Source organism: Mustela nivalis (genome assembly GCF_964662115.1).
Source record: "Mustela nivalis genome assembly, chromosome: 14".
NCBI lineage: Eukaryota > Metazoa > Chordata > Mammalia > Carnivora > Mustelidae > Mustela > Mustela nivalis.
The window spans coordinates 77,693,527-77,711,418 of record NC_139033.1 but is presented as its reverse complement, the minus strand read 5'-3'; the positions used below and the strand labels follow the sequence as shown (position 1 = coordinate 77,711,418).

Genomic DNA, 17,892 nt, shown 5'->3' with positions numbered 1-17,892 from the left:
TCCTTGGGAATGTGAAATGGCCTTCTGCCTTATCTGACTGCCCTCTTCCAATTTTTCCATATCCCCTTCCTGCTAGACAGGAAAACTAAGTTATTTTTACTAGAACAGTTTTAGTGAAATCGTTCATTTACCTACTGAATTAATTTCTTAGTCCTCAACCTTAATACTCCAAACCTTCCCAAGTTGGGTCTCAACCCACATTTCCAGTCAGATTGTCTTTCACTACTACCTTCTACAAGCATTTCCAGTTTTCTGAAGATTGGAGTCTGAATCCCCCCACCCCAACACACACACTTTCTAGCCTCTGTTCCTATCTAGAACACTCCTTGCTTTGTGTCTTATTATCAAAATTCTTGCCATCTACGAGGCATTTCCCTTTGTCACCTCACCTCTTCCTAATACTTCCCTGTCCTGATTTTACATGTTATGTATAGTTTCTCACTGTAAAAGTTTTACCTTTCAGATAGCATCCATGCCAAACAGAGAACCATTATTCACAGCTGGGTGCTCAGCACAAAGCCTTGCACAGAGCAGATACAAAATAACATTTGTGGCACTGAATTCAGAGACAGCTGGTAAGCTAGAACTTTATCTAAAAAATGGGTAAGGAAGGAGGATTTGCAGACATTGTATCTGCCTGCCTGAATATCATTTTATAGCAGGGAAAACTTTAAAGGGAGACTATTTTATGCAGAGAATGCAGAGTATTCTCTTCTGGTGGAAGAGGAAGAATACTTTAGAAATCCTTAATTCACTGTGTAACATCCAAGAGTCATTGCCCTTATTTCAGAAGGAACATATAAAATAATCATAATTTTTGGCAATACAGACTGTATTTTCCTTTGACTCTAAGAATACAGTTTCAGAAGTCATCCACGTACCCTGAAATGTATTTAAAGTCCTTGGAAAAGGAAAAAAAAGCATGAATATTCTTGCAAATGAGTGGTCATGGCTGCAGGGAATTAGGAGTGGCTGACCTTATCCTGAGAAGCTGAGTGATTTTCTTCTGCAGAAATAGTGTTGAAAGCCATACCTGAGACAGAAATAGCTTAGACCCCCGGCCCCCACCACTCTTAATGGTACAGTAGGTGGTGAGGAGAAACAAGCTCACACTCAAACAAGAGCCAGAAACAGATGGTGACAAAGTTCCACAGCAGAACTTTTCATTAACATTGTATATGTCTGCCTTCATCTCATGACCTGTGAAAGAGAAAATACCAGAGAGCATGTTATTCACAGAGCAAATGGGGAATGTTGAACAATGAACAAGTCAGTAGCACAGGGAAGTATCCACATTAAATGAGAGGAGTCCCAAAAGCCACAGAGATAGCTTTGAATGCTTCTACCCGGATGCCCTTCATTGACCTGCTTGTCATAAACAGAGAGAAAATTGTTTTTCCTTGGTCATCAGGATCACTGTTTAGGTTTGCAATCTTCTCTGCACTCTGCTCTGACCAGTGAAATATATTTACGAAGAAACCCACACAGATAATCGAATTCCATACTGGAATGAATGTAATTTCAGTGAATGAGCATGTTTTGTATTAGAACACTAATGGATGTAGGCCATTGTCCAGAGAATTCTTGTCCCCAGAAATGTGAAACCAAGTTCTCAGGCTTTGCCCTCAATTGTTGGGTAGTCACCAGCACTTTCCAGAAAAAAGGTACTTAATGTCTTGAAGGAAAATGATGGTAAGATATGAACGTTGTTCTGCTTGACTCATTAATTTTCACTAGAATACCTCCACCAAGTGGTTGAGTGGTTACTGCTGGTCTCCACATCTCCCAGCCCAGGAATGCTAGTCTGGGTTATGAGTTATCCACACATTGCTCTGACTTACCTTTAGGGAAGAAAAAAAACAAAGCAAACAAATAAAGCCCCCAAACCCACTCCTCTGGGGCAGAGAGGCATTGGGTAGAAATAAAACCTGTGGGTTGAAGGGAGCATACTCATTCCAATGGGTAAGCCAAGGTTTGTTTCCTTCTCTGAGTTAGGCACCCCACAATCACCAGTCCCTCTCAAGCTCTGACACTGCACATGATTTGACCAACAGCACCATCCCCCAAGCCATGTGTCCTGTTGGTAGCTCTGTTGTGGGGTCCAAGTAGCTTCACAAGGTCACTGGCATTATCCACCAAGCAAGCCAGGGGCAGCCAGAGCTGGGGGCTTGTAAGCACCTCGAGGACAAACGTTCTCTCTAGGCAAATGATAGTCCATGAAGGCTGTAAGGAGAGGAAAAACCAGGTGGGAACATGAGCTGAATGCTTTTCTCTCTGAAAGAATTTCCTTCTCAGTAAGGAAGGAGAAGGATTGTGGAATATGCAGCAATATAACATTATGTGTACCAGAAGGAAGCTCTAGAGCCATCGCATTGTCTAAGCACTCAAAGAATATTTAATTGACATGCTTGTTGAATTGCATGGTAAAATGAGAACGTCATTACAGCCTAAACAATGAACTGTTATTGGACAACAAGTCCCACCAAATTTATCAACAATGAAAAAGGACGATTTCTTAAACAGTCCAATACAGGTGTTAATTAACTAAATACTTCATACCCAGCCTCATGGTAGGCATGAAGAGGGTGGGAAAGGAGCATTAAGAACTGGTCTTACCCCTGGGTGTCTCAGTGCATTAAGCCTCTGCCTTCGGCTCAGGTCATGATCCCAGAGTCCTGGGATCGAGCCCCACATCGGGCTCTCTGCTCAGCAGGGAGCCTTCTTCCCCCTCTCTCTCTGCCTGCCTCTCTGCCTACTTGTGATCTCTGTCTGTCAAATAAATAAATAAAATCTTTTAAAAAAAAAGTATTAAAAAAAAGAACTGGTTTCACCCCGAATTGCTCACTCATTCTCAAACAGACGCCCCAAAGTTGTCAGTATGGGTAATGTCAATATGGACAGCTTTTGCGTTAATTATCAAGGAACCCAAGTGGAGAGACTATGGGTCTGACTGGAAGAGATGTGGAAATCTGGTGGCATCTTGGTGACTCAAGAGGGTTAAAATTAGTATTTCTATGGAGAGAGGGGAGAGTCTGTGATGGGCAGTGACAGAAACAAGGATGTGGTGGGCATGACTGTATGAGCTCCACTGAAAAAATCTGGCTTGGCTAGAGTAGAAGACTCCTATCCTGAAACAGGAGAGAAACACACAGTGTTCAGATTTGTAGCCATACAAATTACCACAGCTCACTCAAGGAGAGTTTATTTTATTTCTTATTTATAAAAATAGAGAATCTTTGTTTAGGAGAAGGTCTCTCAATAATCTAGCCATAATCCCATAAATCAGTGATTTGGTAATAGGTCTTGGACAGTTAAAACATAATTTCCCAGAATTTCAAGCAAAGGGATTCACGAAAGAAACCATTTCCTCTGCATCCAGCAGTGTTAATTTTATCCTTGCCATAAATTTTTCTATTAGGGAAATCCCCTGGGAGCAGAAGCCAATGAGCAGCTCCTGTGGAAATACCATAGTGAAATGCTGAAGGACCTTTGGGACCATCTTTCTTTTTGAATGTTGAGATGTCACAGAACAGTGTGTCTACCATTTAGTACATATTCTGTGTTATTTGCAACAGTTATATTATTTACAGATGCAGCTTGTTTTAAAGAATGCCATTTTTATCAAAGGTTTGCTAGGTTTGGTTGTAGTGTTTCTTCCTTTACTTTGTCTCAGATGTTGGTTTTTCTTTTCTGGAGTACCTAGGTCATTCTAGATTGCCTTTGTCACTTCATACTGGATTACTCCAGCTCCTTCTCTCTCTCTCTCATTGGGTTTACTGAAGTATAGTGTATGTTCAGTGAAATTCACTCCCCTTGAGGTGTGTAGTTCTGTGAGTTTCACAGACATATACATCATGTACCCATCACCACCTTCAAGATATGGAACATCTCCACTGTCCCAGAAGGTCTCCTTCTCTTCCTTTGTAGTCAGACCTTCCCCGCTCAGTCACTGATCTGATTGTTGTTTCTGTGGTTTTGTCTTTTCCAAATTGTCCTATGAATGGTCTCAGGGAGCAAGTGACCTTCTATGTCTGGCTTCTTTCTTACTATAATGCCTTTTAGCTTCATTCACAGAGTTGGAAGTATCTGCGCTTCATTCCCTTTTATTGCTCATCATGTTCTGTTGTGTAGATCATTGTGGATGTTGGGGCTGTTTTTAGTTTTGGTGATTATGAACAAAGCTATTAAAAACATTTGCATCTAGGTCTTTGTGTGAATATATATTTTTGTTTCTTTTACTCTGGGAGTCTCTAAATTGTCTATTTTGCCTCCAGTCTGCCTGCCAGTTAATGAATTCTGCATTACTCAAAATGCTTACTGAACAAACTTTTGAAAACTAAATCTCATTTTCACTGGGGAAGTATATTTAGAGATACTCTATGGCAATTCTATTTGTAGTGTAGATCAGCACACTATAATTTGTGCTTTACAAATTTATATTTTCATTTTTTAGATTTACTTATGGGTACACTTTTGGACAGTTAAAAATCCAGAGTTGGTTTTTTTTTTTTTCTCATGTGATTATTAGATTTATTCCTGGAACAATTTTGATTTGTTTTACCGCTTGGTACTTCTAGTTTGCTCTAATTTGCTTGAGTACAGATCCACAATCTCCAATTCAAAAATACAGCAAAAACTTAACGTTTCAGAGCCCAGTTTGTTGATGGCAAAACTTGACCTGACCTGAACTCACCTGGTTGCCAAGCAGAGACCATTGCAGTGTGTGTGAGTTGCCCCAAGTGTGTGTGGTTCGTTGTGGTCACTGTTCTAGCACCCTCTGCCAGTGTTAAATCATAGAGTAAGAGGTGTCACTCCAAAGTCAGGAAGAGTATGAATTTTGAAATACTGTTTGGTTCCAAGAGATCTGAAGAGAGGATCTGTGTTATTTTCATCTGTTCTCTACCTTTGTATCATCTTCCTCTGCCCCTATCTAAAGACACCACTTGTTTGATAGAATGTGCCACAGAATCGTTCTCAAACTTTTTCTGCTGTAACTACGCATGTCAAGATCCAATGCCATGCCAATGTATGAAGTTGCAAAAAAAAAAAAAAAAAAAAAAAACAATTGCTACTCTTGCCACAGGCACTACACTCCTCGATTTTTGTTCCACTTTATTCTATTGCTTCATGAGAAAGAAAATGCTGGTTGATGGCACCTCAGTGTATAAACTGATTAGCCATGGCTTTCATTTGAAAAACAAAAAACAAACAAAAAAACCACACTGAGCTGGAGGGTCATGCCCTGCCCAGCATGATATACAGATAGCTAGAAGCAGATTTAGTAGAAGTTAATTCTTCTTTTGGCTGCTTACTGTGAGACATTACTGCAATGACAAATGCTTGTACTTCATGGTATTTGCAGACTGTCACATGGACAAATGAGAGCCTCAGAAATGTGTGTGGATCAGATTTATAGTCCTTACTCTTGAGATCAAGCAGAATGGAGACCCATGGCTGCATATCCTCCAGTAATCTGGAGTCCATCCCCTACCTCTGGACAGAGTAGATCTTACCTGTTCCCCAGTTTGCAGTAATTCACAAGATCTTTGCAAGCCCATTAGAGAATCATAGTAGGAGTGTGTCAGTCAGGGCTTGTCAGGGACCAGTCTGCTCAGTGATGCAATAAAGAACTTATTCCAGGAATTAGACTGTACAAATTGTGGACAGAGCTGGGGAAGGAGAGGTCTGATGAGAGAGATGGAGGTGAGCCAGTGCTGAGGAGTGGGCACATCCAGGACCTGGTGGAAAGCTTCTGGAAAGGTCTATAGGAAGCTCTGTTGGGGAAGCCACCCAAGCAGGTGGGGTGCTGGGCCTTGGGGCCAGGTCCCAGAAGGAAGTGCTGGGTCTGGGATGGAGGAGAGTCAGGGCAAGGGGAACCTACTGTCACCTCTCTGTTAGTCTGTCACTGCATCCCACGGAGAGAAGACCACAGACCCAGTGGCCTCTTCACTTGTACCCTCCAGTTCACACACAGGTATCTCCTGGGACATTTCTGATTCAGAACCCTGCAGGGTCAGGATTCCAGAAACAGCCCCACCTTAACTAAGTTGAGGCAGCTCAACCCAGCAATTAGGAGGTTCCTCTCCATCACAAATGATTATTCTCTATGCCTTTAACCATTGTCTTCAGAAACTGTACTGTCAATGCTCATCATTAATTTCCCCAGTCTGCAGAGATATTATAATCACATTTTATCATTTAGAGGGGTCAAGCATTTGGTCTGAGGCCTGAAAATAATTCATTATCAAAACAAAAAGATTTCTCCATCTGACTTCACCAAACTACTCTGACTTCTATTTAAATAGGTTGCGGTTTAGATTAATTTGCTGCTGTTTTCCTTCAACATTGCTCAGTGGTACTTTATTCAGGCGGCAATCCTCAGATTGGGGGAGGGGAGAAGGAAAGAAGGCAGGAGGAACATAAAGCTGGATTTGGAACTCGGGGCATTGCTGTAATGGCAGTACCCGTGCACGTATGGACTGACTCAGAGGTGTTCACATTTCTCCTTCCTGTTGTCTCTCCTTAAATCCCACTGGTATCAAGCATCCGTGAAGTTCTCCATCTTTCCTAGCCTCCCCATTGTTCCTTCCTCCTCTTTGCAATCAAGCATTTAGTTGTTGATGTCTGCACAGTGTGCAGTTAAGATGAGCGGCTGGCTTGAAGGGGTGGCTGCTGCAACAGTGTGTGGGGAAGCCAGGGCCTGGGGAGAAGGCAACATGGAGTTACTGGAGGCGGTGTCCCCAGTATAAGAAAGTGACTCTGTGCCAGAGATTACAGAAGGGGAAGGTGAATGAGGCAGCTGGTGTGTGTGTTAAAATAAACATACCTATCTTTTTCCCACCCTCTCAAGTAGGATGGCCCAGAAACAAAGAGCTTGCCAAGCACCAGACTCCTGAGAGCCCATTTCTGAAGATCACATGCCACCGAAAGTAGAAACAGGGCTCTGGGGCCCAGAGAGTAGGTGGGCTGGTGGAAGAGGAAACAGGGGATGGGCCTGAGACCTTACTGTATCAGAAAGTCAGAAAATGCTTAATAAACCATAAGGACATCACAGGAGCCAACTTCTAGGGGCTCTCCCAGCTCAGGAACACTCTGAGCATCAAAATAAATAATGGTAGTTTCAAAATACAATCTATGCAGTAAAGCAGGAATTCTTGGGTCCACATTGATGTCAGTTGGCTAAGTAATTAATCTACTGCGGGTAAGGCAATGTGCTTTCTTGGAGTAGGACACTGATTAATAACGACAGGCCTAACTGGCCAGCTTTGGCAGCCGCCATGATGGTAGTGGGTCCTGGTAGGAGTTGATGATGGCTGAGGTAGGTAGATGGAGGTCTGACAAGGACCAGGATGATTTTAATTTTGGAATATCTGCCCACAAAATATGAGTCGAATACAAAGGGGATAAAAGGGCAATAGCCCCCAGCCAAATAATTCAGGTGGGATGTGTTGGAATGGCAGGACAGCATCATTTCCATGGTGCTCTTCGTAAGAAGCATGAGCCAGGTTGAGGATCATCCTACATAAGGAAGACTGTACTCATTCACCTCCAAGAGCATGAAAAACTAAGAATGACAGACTGAGAAGTTGACCAGATGGAAGGAAACTGAGTAGACATGACAGCTAAACGCACTGCACACTCCTGGCCCCAGAGGTGGAGGAATAAGAACGGAGTCTGACACTGGATGGTAGCGAGTCAACATGGGTGTCCTCAGGGGAAGAATGCATGGTGGTAATGCAGGACAGTCCTTATATGGGAGAAGTCCTCAGTGGTGTAGAGGGAGGCGGTGACGCAGATGGAGATACATGGTCCCCATATCTGGTCCTGATTCATCCCACACAAATACACAGAGCACATCAGCTCACCCTCTTGTACCTAGACTACGCTTCTGCTTGCTTGATTTAACCACATTTGCATGCTGTGTGTGCAGGCACGTAGATGGTATGACCCTCTTCTCAGTCCCTCAGACTGCTTCCTGTATTGACCCATTCTGTCTCCTTTAAGATTCTCTTCAGATCCTGGATTTAGTCTCTGGTGGCTGCCTTGGGCTGGATGTTGAGTTTTCTCCCTTTCCAAACTCACACACTTGAATAAGAATGAACACTGGTTCTTTTTCATCCCAGCCCACTGCTCTGACCGCTCCCAAGTGCAGCTTCTAACACTCATCCAAAATTTGCCTGGTGGGGAGCTGGGTAATTGGGGCACAGCAAACATCTGATTATTGTCACACCCTTATGGGTGAAGTGATATTTTCTTCTTTTATAATGTAGGAAACTGAGAAGTTAAAGAACTTGCATATGTGCACATAAAATCAAGTGGCTTATAAATATCGACCAATACCTCTTCCAATGCCTTGGCATCTTGCATTTGCATGTCCAAATGTCATTCAAGGTCATCCCTGGCATGGACCCCATTCCCTTTCAAGGCTGTCTCCCACCATTCATCCTCATCTTGTAAATCACAACAAAGTCCTTTTGTTTGTAATTTCCCAGACACACCATTACTAGTTGAGAGTTCCTTCAAAACCCATCTCAGACTTGGTCAGCTGAGGGAGATTTCCTATTGCATCCTTGACAAAGAGAGTCAATTGTCTCTCTTTGACTGATACCTGCACACAGGCCTACTGCTGCCTTCCCCCACCGGCAGGAATTTATTTGCCTCCTGCCGGCCCTTCTTACTATACAAGACCTTGCTGCAGGCTGGGACTCTTATCTTTCTCGGCACGGACAGCCTAGGACCTGGCCAAATGCCCGTGACTTGATACATACTCATACATATTTGTTGAATTAAATTAGCAGGGATGGGGTTCACTTCAAGGTCTTGAAGTCCAAAGTTCATGCTGTTTTCTTTATTCTGTGTTCACTTCCAATAGTGACACAAAGCCTCTTGCCTTTTTTTTTTTTTTTTTTTTTCAGATCAAGTGTTTATGAAAAGCATAAATGGGCTACTTGGTCACAGTGATCCATTGCGTGTCTTAATTTCTTTTTAACAAAATTAATTTGAGTTCATTTTTTTCTCAAGCTATTCAGCACAGCAATTCAAGCAAGAGGGGACCTCCGAGATGGCACTTGGTGTTTACTGCTAGCATCGCTTAAGCAGGGAGATTTCAGCTTGTTTTTCATGTTGTTTTTATAAACCCACATCCACCAGACCCTGGTAGCTCACAAGCTGGACAGTATGACCAATGCTTTGTTTATAACTTGGAAGGCAAGTCACTTTGGGATAGGCTCCAGGTGGTGCAGCTCTGTTTTTATAAATGTTAGGATGGAGTTTTCTCTTAAGAATAAATGATGTGGAGACTCCCAAGAGTGATCTGTAGGAATTAGCATTGTTGATGGAGGACAGACTATCTTTTGTAAGTGCCTAGAAAATAAGAAAGGGACAAATCCAAGAGGCAGGACATATCCACTCCCCCAGCACAGAAGAGGGGGCAGCTGGAGGAAGTTCTTGGCTTGCTGACTATTTTATCATTTTTGACTAGCAGTAAGAAAGGATATCTGAGAAGCTTTCACCAGGACCTTTCCTTGGTGAGAGCCTTGTCATGGTCACAAAATCACTAAAAAGGAGGCACGGGAGGGAGCTTTCAGTGCTTCAAGAAGTTGACAGGAAGTGAGACCAGTGGATAGAATATATGATCATTTACAGACATGTTTCTAGCCACAAGTTTGAAAGAGCACACACATTAATTTTGACGGGGACAAGGGCAGACGATGAGGTTGGAAATTCCAAGTAATGGAAACTGCGTTAGCAAAGATCCAGAAGTTGGAAGGACTCTGTCCTTGTCATAGGATGGTGAGGCCCCTAGAGGAAGATCACAAGGTTAGGAGGAACCAGAAATAAGCTTTATGATAGGGAACCTTAAACATCAGGTAGAGGACTTTAGATTTGATGTTTAAGGGTATGTTTTAGAATTTTGCCCAAGATAGACACATAGTGAAAGAAGTGCCTTCTATTGTTACTGCTTTGGAGTTTTATTTTATTTTGTATTTTGTTTGTTCTAGTATGTTTTTTAAAGTTTTTTATTAGAATTCCAGTTAGTTAACATACAGTATAATGTTAGTTTCAGGTGTACAATTTAAGATTCAACCCTTCCATACAATACCTGGTGCTCATCATAGTAATTGCCCTCCCTAATCCCCATCACCTATTTAGCCCATCCTACCACACCTAACTGCCCTCAGGTAACCATCAGTTTGCTCTCTCTAGTTAGGAGTCTGTTTCTTGGTTTATTTCTCCTCCCTACTTTGATCATCTGTTTTTTTTTTCCTTAAATTCCACATATGAGTGAAATCATATGGCATTTGTCTTTCTCTGTTTAACTTATTTCACTCAACATAATATTTTCTAGCTCCATCCACACTTGTGCAAATGGCAATATTTCATTCTTTTTTATTACTGAGTAATATTCCATCCCAACCAACTCTTTGGGGGAAAAGTACCTATTGACAGCATTTGCCAACTTCCATGATGTAAATACTCCCACTGAGGTCAATTTCAAGCTGGTAATAAATAGCCACTGAACCCAGACCTAGAACCAACCAGGTCCTGCACACTCCTGAATAGTCGAGTACATAGGAACAAATATGTGACTGTCTCCCAACACTTTTTCTTCCTTCCCTTAACTTCTGTCAAATCAAGAGCCTTAGGACTCTCTTAACTGACCCTCTTCCTCATAACAGAAGTGAAAAGCCATCAAAACACTTTATATAAGAATGAAGTGTGTGTGTTCCAAAGGAGAAGAGCAACTTCTCACAATAACTGGATTAAAATACTCAAGTAGTGTTTCACCTTCAAGGTGAAAAGAATCCTGCCACTAAATGTAGAAAAAAAAAATCCTGGAAATTCAGCCTTAGCTCATACCTTAATATAATTAGAAATTGCCAAGCAATTGCTCTTTTAGTGACAGAAAAGTTTTCTGAATTCATAGAAATGAGCTACTTGGCTTCTTCAATGCATTAACAACAGTGGACTCCCTTGATTTGAATATTGAAAGGGATTCTCAATACTTGATACATTTCCTTCAAGTTTTACTCATCTATATCTTTCTTCACTTACATGAAATCTATTTAATACTTCCTTATGTCACTTGCTATGTGAAGTCACAGATTCAATAAAAAGGTAGCCTCCATACATATTTTTAAGACACGTGGGAAGCAGTTGAAACCAGAGTTTTATCTCTGACATTAAGGTTTTACAATTAGATATACATTCACTTTGTTCTTAAGGTGATTTATGAAATCTGAGTAACTGATGGACCTCATTCAGAGTACTTATGCTTAAGAAAAACAAAAGTAGTCTGACTTTCAGTGTGTCAACTTCAGAGGCCACCAGAGTACTAGGTAGACCAAATTAATAGTTTGCATTCATTTAAATAATGTTCATTTGCTATTTTAATCATTTATTGGAATCCCATTGAAGTTGACCTTCCTACTAACTCTGAACCAAAAGACTTACCTCCCAAAAAGAGTTGCATAAATGCAATTACTGTTTTTGAACTTCCAGAGAGGACTGTGGTTGCATTTACACCTGGTTGCTCTTTCTCAGCAATACCTGAAACTCCAGCATTTTTCTTCTTTCCCAGTCCCATCTCAATTTTGCTGCCTCCTTATGGTGGATTTTCCCAGTTGAAATGGAACTTTAGACCCTGAGAAATCATTTTGTAGATGAAAAAACTGAAACTTGGGAAACTTGGAAAAATGAATTGATTTGCCCTTGGAAAAATACCCACATGCCTCACTTCTCTGGACCTTGTCAGGAAGGGTGGTGATTTTATTTGAGTAATGAGTCAGACCTAATATAATCATGGTCATTAGAACATTAATAAAACATTAATAAAATTAATCCCTTGAAACCATCAAACTCCTAGGGGGGAAAAAAAAAATAGGCCACAAGCTTCTCATATCTTAGTGCTGAATTTTTAGATCTGACTCCAAAAGCAGAAGAACAAAAGCAAAAATAAACAAGTGGGATCTCATCAAACTGAAAAATCTTCTGCACAGCAAAGGAAACATTAACAAAATGACAAGCCAACACTGAACAGGAGAAAATATTTTCAAATCATATGCCTGATAAGGGCTGATATCCAAAATATATAAAAAACTCAAACAACTCAATAACAAAAGATTAAACAATCCAATTTTTTAAAAATGGTCATAGGATCTAAATAGACATTTTTCCAAATGAAGACCTACAGATGGCCAACAGGCACATGAAAAGATGTCAGCCTCACTAATTATCAGGGAAATGCTGATCAAAACCACAGAGAGATACCACCTCACACCTGTTAGAATGGCTATTATCAACAAGACATGAAATAACAAGCATTGAAGAAGATGTGGAGAAATGGAACCCCTCTTACACTGTTGGTGCAGCCACTAAAAAAATAATATGGAGGTGCCTTAAAAAACTAAAGATCGACCTACCATGTGTTCTAGATCTAGCTATTCCACTTTTGGAATAGCTAGATTTATTTTGGGTATTTATTTTGGGTATTTATCCAAAGAAAATGAGAACACTAATTTGAAAAAAATATATGCACCACTATGTTCATTGCAGCATTATTTACAATAGTCAAGATATGGAAATAACAAAAAAAGATGGAAATAACATAATTATCCATGGATAGATGAATGGATAAAGAAAATGTGATACGCATGCATGATGGTATACTATTCGGCTATAAAAAAAAGAAAATGTTGCCATTGGTGACAAAACAGATGGACCTTGAGGATATTGTGCCAAGTGAAATAAATCAGACAAAGACAAATACTATATGATTTCTCTTATACATGGCATCTGAAAAAACAGAACAAATGAACAAAGACAAATGAACAAACAAGATAAAACGAAGCTCAGAGATTCAGAGAACAGAAGGGGGTTAGGGGGTGGTCAGCAAGGGTAGAGGGGGATCAACTGTATGGTGACGGATAGTAACCAGAGTTATTGTGGTGATCACCTTGTGGTGTGTACAAGTACCGATTATTATATCGTACACCTGAAATTAATATGCTATATACCAATTTTACCTCAATACAAAAGTCATTGTCTTTTCCAGCCAAGATAATTGACTTCGTGGTTTTCAGATATGTTCTACACAAGAAATTTCAAGCAGCATGACTATTCCAACTTTTCAAAATAATATGAAGTATTAAAGATACATTTTTGTTCTTATCAACTAGCTTTCAACCAATTTAAGGACTTGAACATTAGTAATATTTTTGGTATTTATACAGTAGATTATTATATCCCTTTTCCCTTCCCAGAAATAAGTGTTTGTCATCTTCATGTCATTTTTTATGCATAAATCCCTAAGTGATCTACATTCTGTACTTTTGCTTCTTCTTCTATGTTCATTGCAGCATTATTTACAATACCACTATGTTATGAGATTACGGTTATGAGATGATACATCCATATTTAGATCCATCACACATACTTTTGCATCACTTTATTCATTTATAGTATTTATTTTATTTTGTGGAGGTATGCTAATTTAATCTATTCATTTTCCTCTTGAAGGATATGTAGGTTATTCCCAATTTGCAGCTTCCCCAATGCCTCTTCAAGAAGTATAATCACCCTCAACAAATAAGACCAATGCAACTACAGCAAGTTTAGAAAGAAAATATTTGTTTAAGAGAACATGACATTTTAAGCAGTTTAGCATAAGCTTATATATATATGACATTTTATATGAAATATAAATATTATAAATAAAATATTGAAATGTTATATGATATATAAATATGAAATTACACACACACACACACACATATATATGAAAAATGTAACTGTTTTATACCTGGAACCCTAGGGTAACATTTTATAGGGAAATATCTATCTATTTAACTCATTAATTCATTAAAATAGGACTTCAACACAAAACCTGGTTAGTGTGATTTCAAATGTAGAATTTATTTGAAATAAAATGTAATTTATTGTTAAGTGCTCTGGGTGTATACTTATAATTAGTTCAAAGAACGAAAGAACCTTATCCAAAGATTTACTCTATGCAATGCACTGTCCCTGGACAATCTAATTTATTCTATTGACTTTAGCCAACTTACATGGAAGGAAACTCTCACGTTTACCCCTTCAGCCATGACTTCTTTCTCAGGCACAAATCCCACTGTGGCTTCCAGCATGAAATATTGCCTCTGCGCTACACCTCACATTACCATGAAAACACTGCCTCCATGCCCCACTTCCTACAACCAAATCACAGTCTCTCAGTTTCCTTGGTGATTATGTTCCTCCTTTGCTCCAAATCCTTCAGCAGTTTGGGCTATGGGATTCTTTGCCAAAAATCCAATCCCAGCTGGGTCCAACCTTAACCCATCTTTTTGACTTTATCTCCCTTACATACCTTTATCACCAACAATCAATTTCCAAGACAGTGCTTGGTACATTGGAGATGGTGTAATAAATATTTTTTGAATGAATGGATAAAGAATTCTGCCAAATTGAGCCTTTTAATGTTCATTAGATACACTCCATATCTCCTGTTCTTCAAATGTTTTCTCCAATGTATGTATTTAACAAAACCACATACATATGTGGTATATATATTATATGATATTTATATATTATGGAGACAGAACCTCCAGCTTTTCAGGGTCCAGGTTCTGTCTTGGTTTCGAGATTAATGACAGTACCACTTTTCAAGGTTAGAAAGAACAGCTTTTGGAATAAAGGTAACATTTAGTTTTAAAAGCTTTAGAAGTGGACATATCTAGTAGGAAATTGGGTATCCGTTGGTATATCTCAGGGGAAAGGTTTGGACTGGCTGTGTAGATTTGTAAGTCATCATGTTGGTGCCTGGGGAGCCTGGGGGGTAGGTAAATCACCCAGGTTTACCATGTAGCATTAGAAGAAAAATAAGAGTAGAACCTTGCAGACTCATCAATATTTGAGGAGAAGAGTCTGATGGGTAAAACCCAGCCCAGTACTTTTTTTTTTTAAACACTTTATTTATTTATTTGACAGAAAGAGAGAGTGAGAGATCACAAGCAGGCAAGTAGAGAGAGAGGGGGAAGCTGACTCCCCGCCAAACAGAGAGCCCAATGTGGGGCTCGATCCCAGGACCCTGAGATCATCACCTGAGCTGAAGGCAGAGGCTTACCCTTGTGAGCCACCCAGCACACCCAGCCCAGTACTTCTTAGTGGGATTTCCCACTAAACAATGCAAGTTTTCAGGAATATCCACAGTTATCCATAGCTATCTAAATAGCTAGAAGGGAAAGGTAAGAAAACCAAGGAATAGGTTCGAGAACAGAAAGGGCTGATCTTGTTTGTCAAGTGCAGTTCAGAGGTGGGGTAGGTCTATTTGGGCCTTGTAGCAGGGAGATCACTTGTGACCCTTGAAAGAGCGTTTTCTGAGCAGTGTGGGCAAAGGAGCCTGTTAAAGTGGGTGGAAGATGGCTGAGTAAGGACAGGAGCAGTGAGTGTTGTCTATACTCATCAGAAAACTTTGAGTAGAAGTACTCTGCCCCTAGGTGAGCAGTTGGGCCAACCATTTAGCCTTTTCCCTTGTTGGTTTCCTATCTATCAGATGAAAAGAGCTGGACTATTTGTAGTTCCTTCCAGCTTCATGATTTCAATGACTTAGTGAGTTAATGGATGGATAGTTGGACGACCGGATAAGAGAATGGAATGAGATACCACTGACTTCAAAAGTTATTGAGACCTAGTAAACATCAAATTTGTAGGGCTTAGCTGCACATTAGGATAGTTTCCAAATTATCCATTCATTTCAATCAAAAACTAGACCATTAAGCAGACTCTAGCCCAACATTTCCTAAGACCGGTTCCATGAACTCTAGCTCAGTAAAATGTGATAGGCATCAGATAAAAATTTTAAGAAATGATTTTTGGTCAAATAAATTTTGGAACAGAGGCATAAATCAACTCAAAATTCTTGTTTTACTACAGAACTTCACAGATTCTTTACCATAGTACTATGCATTGTGATTTTCTAACTCTTATTTGACTGAAGACTTTTTTTTTTTCATTTTTTCCTTATTTTGTTTAACTTAGTGCATTTCTGAGGACTGACATTCTGATGAATGTGCTTTAGTAGACACTGATCTAAACAGTGAAGAAGGAGACTTGATTGATAAAACGATCCCCAAATGCTATATCAGTTAGACTGTGACCTGTTCATTGGACGTGCTCTTCATTATATTCTTCAAAAGTGTCTTTGTTTCTGCAGTCGTGGCATTATGAATGCACGGCTTTGTTAAATCCGCAAGCCAAGAGTAGTAGTTAATAGGTTAGCACCTCTGTGGCTGAATGATTTCATTGCAAATCGGGATCACAGCTCAATCCTGGATCCAGTAGCTAAATTCTATCACAGCAAGCGGCGTGATTGCTTTTGCAAACAGCATTCATTTACTCTCGTAATATATGTATGCTGTGAAATGTGTCTTTTGGGACCAAGAAACACAAAGCTGAGTCTGTTGCCTCAAAGAGACTGTTTGCAGACTGGGAGCTTAATGCAGTCCACAGGTGGGAAAGGCATAAGGCTTTGCTGGGGCTTCCTAGGTCTCTGTACCATGGGGCAAGGAGCAGCTGAGGCCACAGCTGGAGTCCTTGACACCTTTCCTTGAAGAATTCTTTTGCCCTCAACCCTGCTTGGTTAGTGCTTTTTATACAATGCCGCAGTCAATTTGTTTCCCATGAAAGAGCTCTAATAACCTATTAGGACTAGCAGCTCTCCTGATCTTAGCCCCACACAGCAAGCACCTACCAGAGCCTGGCTTTTGTGCTCTGGTCTGTCTCCTGGAGCCCCTCTTTCTTCTCACTGTAATGATGCTAATTTTTGTTTGCTTTGTTTGATCACTTTTAATAGTATACAACAAACTTCTACCTTTGGTGATAAAATCAATCATTAAATTTCATTGTTCTAAGTGTCGTTTCGATGCAACTTTCTTGTTGAATTCTCTTCCTCTTACTCCAAATGAATGGAATTTGTAATTTTTTAATCCCTCTGACACAATCACGTTTGTTTCATTTAAGGAGGTAAAGGGATCTCTTCTCACTTTCTTGTTTCTCTGTTTGGGAGGGTTTAGAGCCATGTCTGAACGTGAAGCTTCTGTGGGGCTTGGTCTCTTCCAGACCAGTTTTTAAAAAATCAAATTAGACTGGTCTGAAGATTTTCTCCTAGATTCTTGAAGTAATTAAGTTTTAACTTTTACATATTATGATAGTAACAAAGAAATGAAAACATTCTAACTGTACAATAGTGGAATAGTTATGTGATGTCTGATCATGAACTTGATGATGTTTAAAAATCATCAGTGAGGGGCGCCTGGGTGTCTCAGTCGTTAAGTGTCTACCTTCGGCTGAGGTCATGATCCTGGGGTCCTGAGATCGAGCCCCGTATCAGGCTCCCTGCTCTGTGGGAAGTCTGCTTCTCCCTCTCCCACTCTCCTTGGTTGTGTTCCCTCTCTCGCTGCCTCTCTGTCTGTCAAATAAATAAATAAAATCTTAAAAAAAAATAAAAAATAAAAATCATCAGTGAGTAATAAAAATATTAGTGATACAGTAAATGAACTAATTATTTTCAAAACAATAGGTGATGTATGAGCTTAGCATTGTAAACTCTCGGTATGCATGTCAAGGCACCGAGGAAGCTTGGAAAGGAAAGCCAGGCAGGTACATACATGAGAACACAGTGGTGGAGAGCATAAAATTTTTATCTAAATGGAGCTTGAGTATACTTCACTCTCCTCTATCTGTGTGATTTCAGAAAATACTTTTTCATTTTGGAGGTGAAGTTCGGTTTTTTTTTGTGTGTTTTTTTTTCTTTGTTTGTTTGTTTTGTTTTTTTAATGCAAAGAAGGATAAATAATAATGCCTAACTCTGTATGGTAACTGGTTGGAAGAAATAAT

General features: G+C 40.0%; 1 protein-coding gene across 8 annotated transcripts in view; it reads left to right on the top strand.

Annotated features, from left to right (window-relative positions):
* The window catches only part of PIEZO2 (piezo type mechanosensitive ion channel component 2), a 451,232-nt gene that overhangs the window by 237,215 nt on the left and 196,125 nt on the right, over positions 1 to 17,892 (top strand). The window lies entirely within an intron of this gene.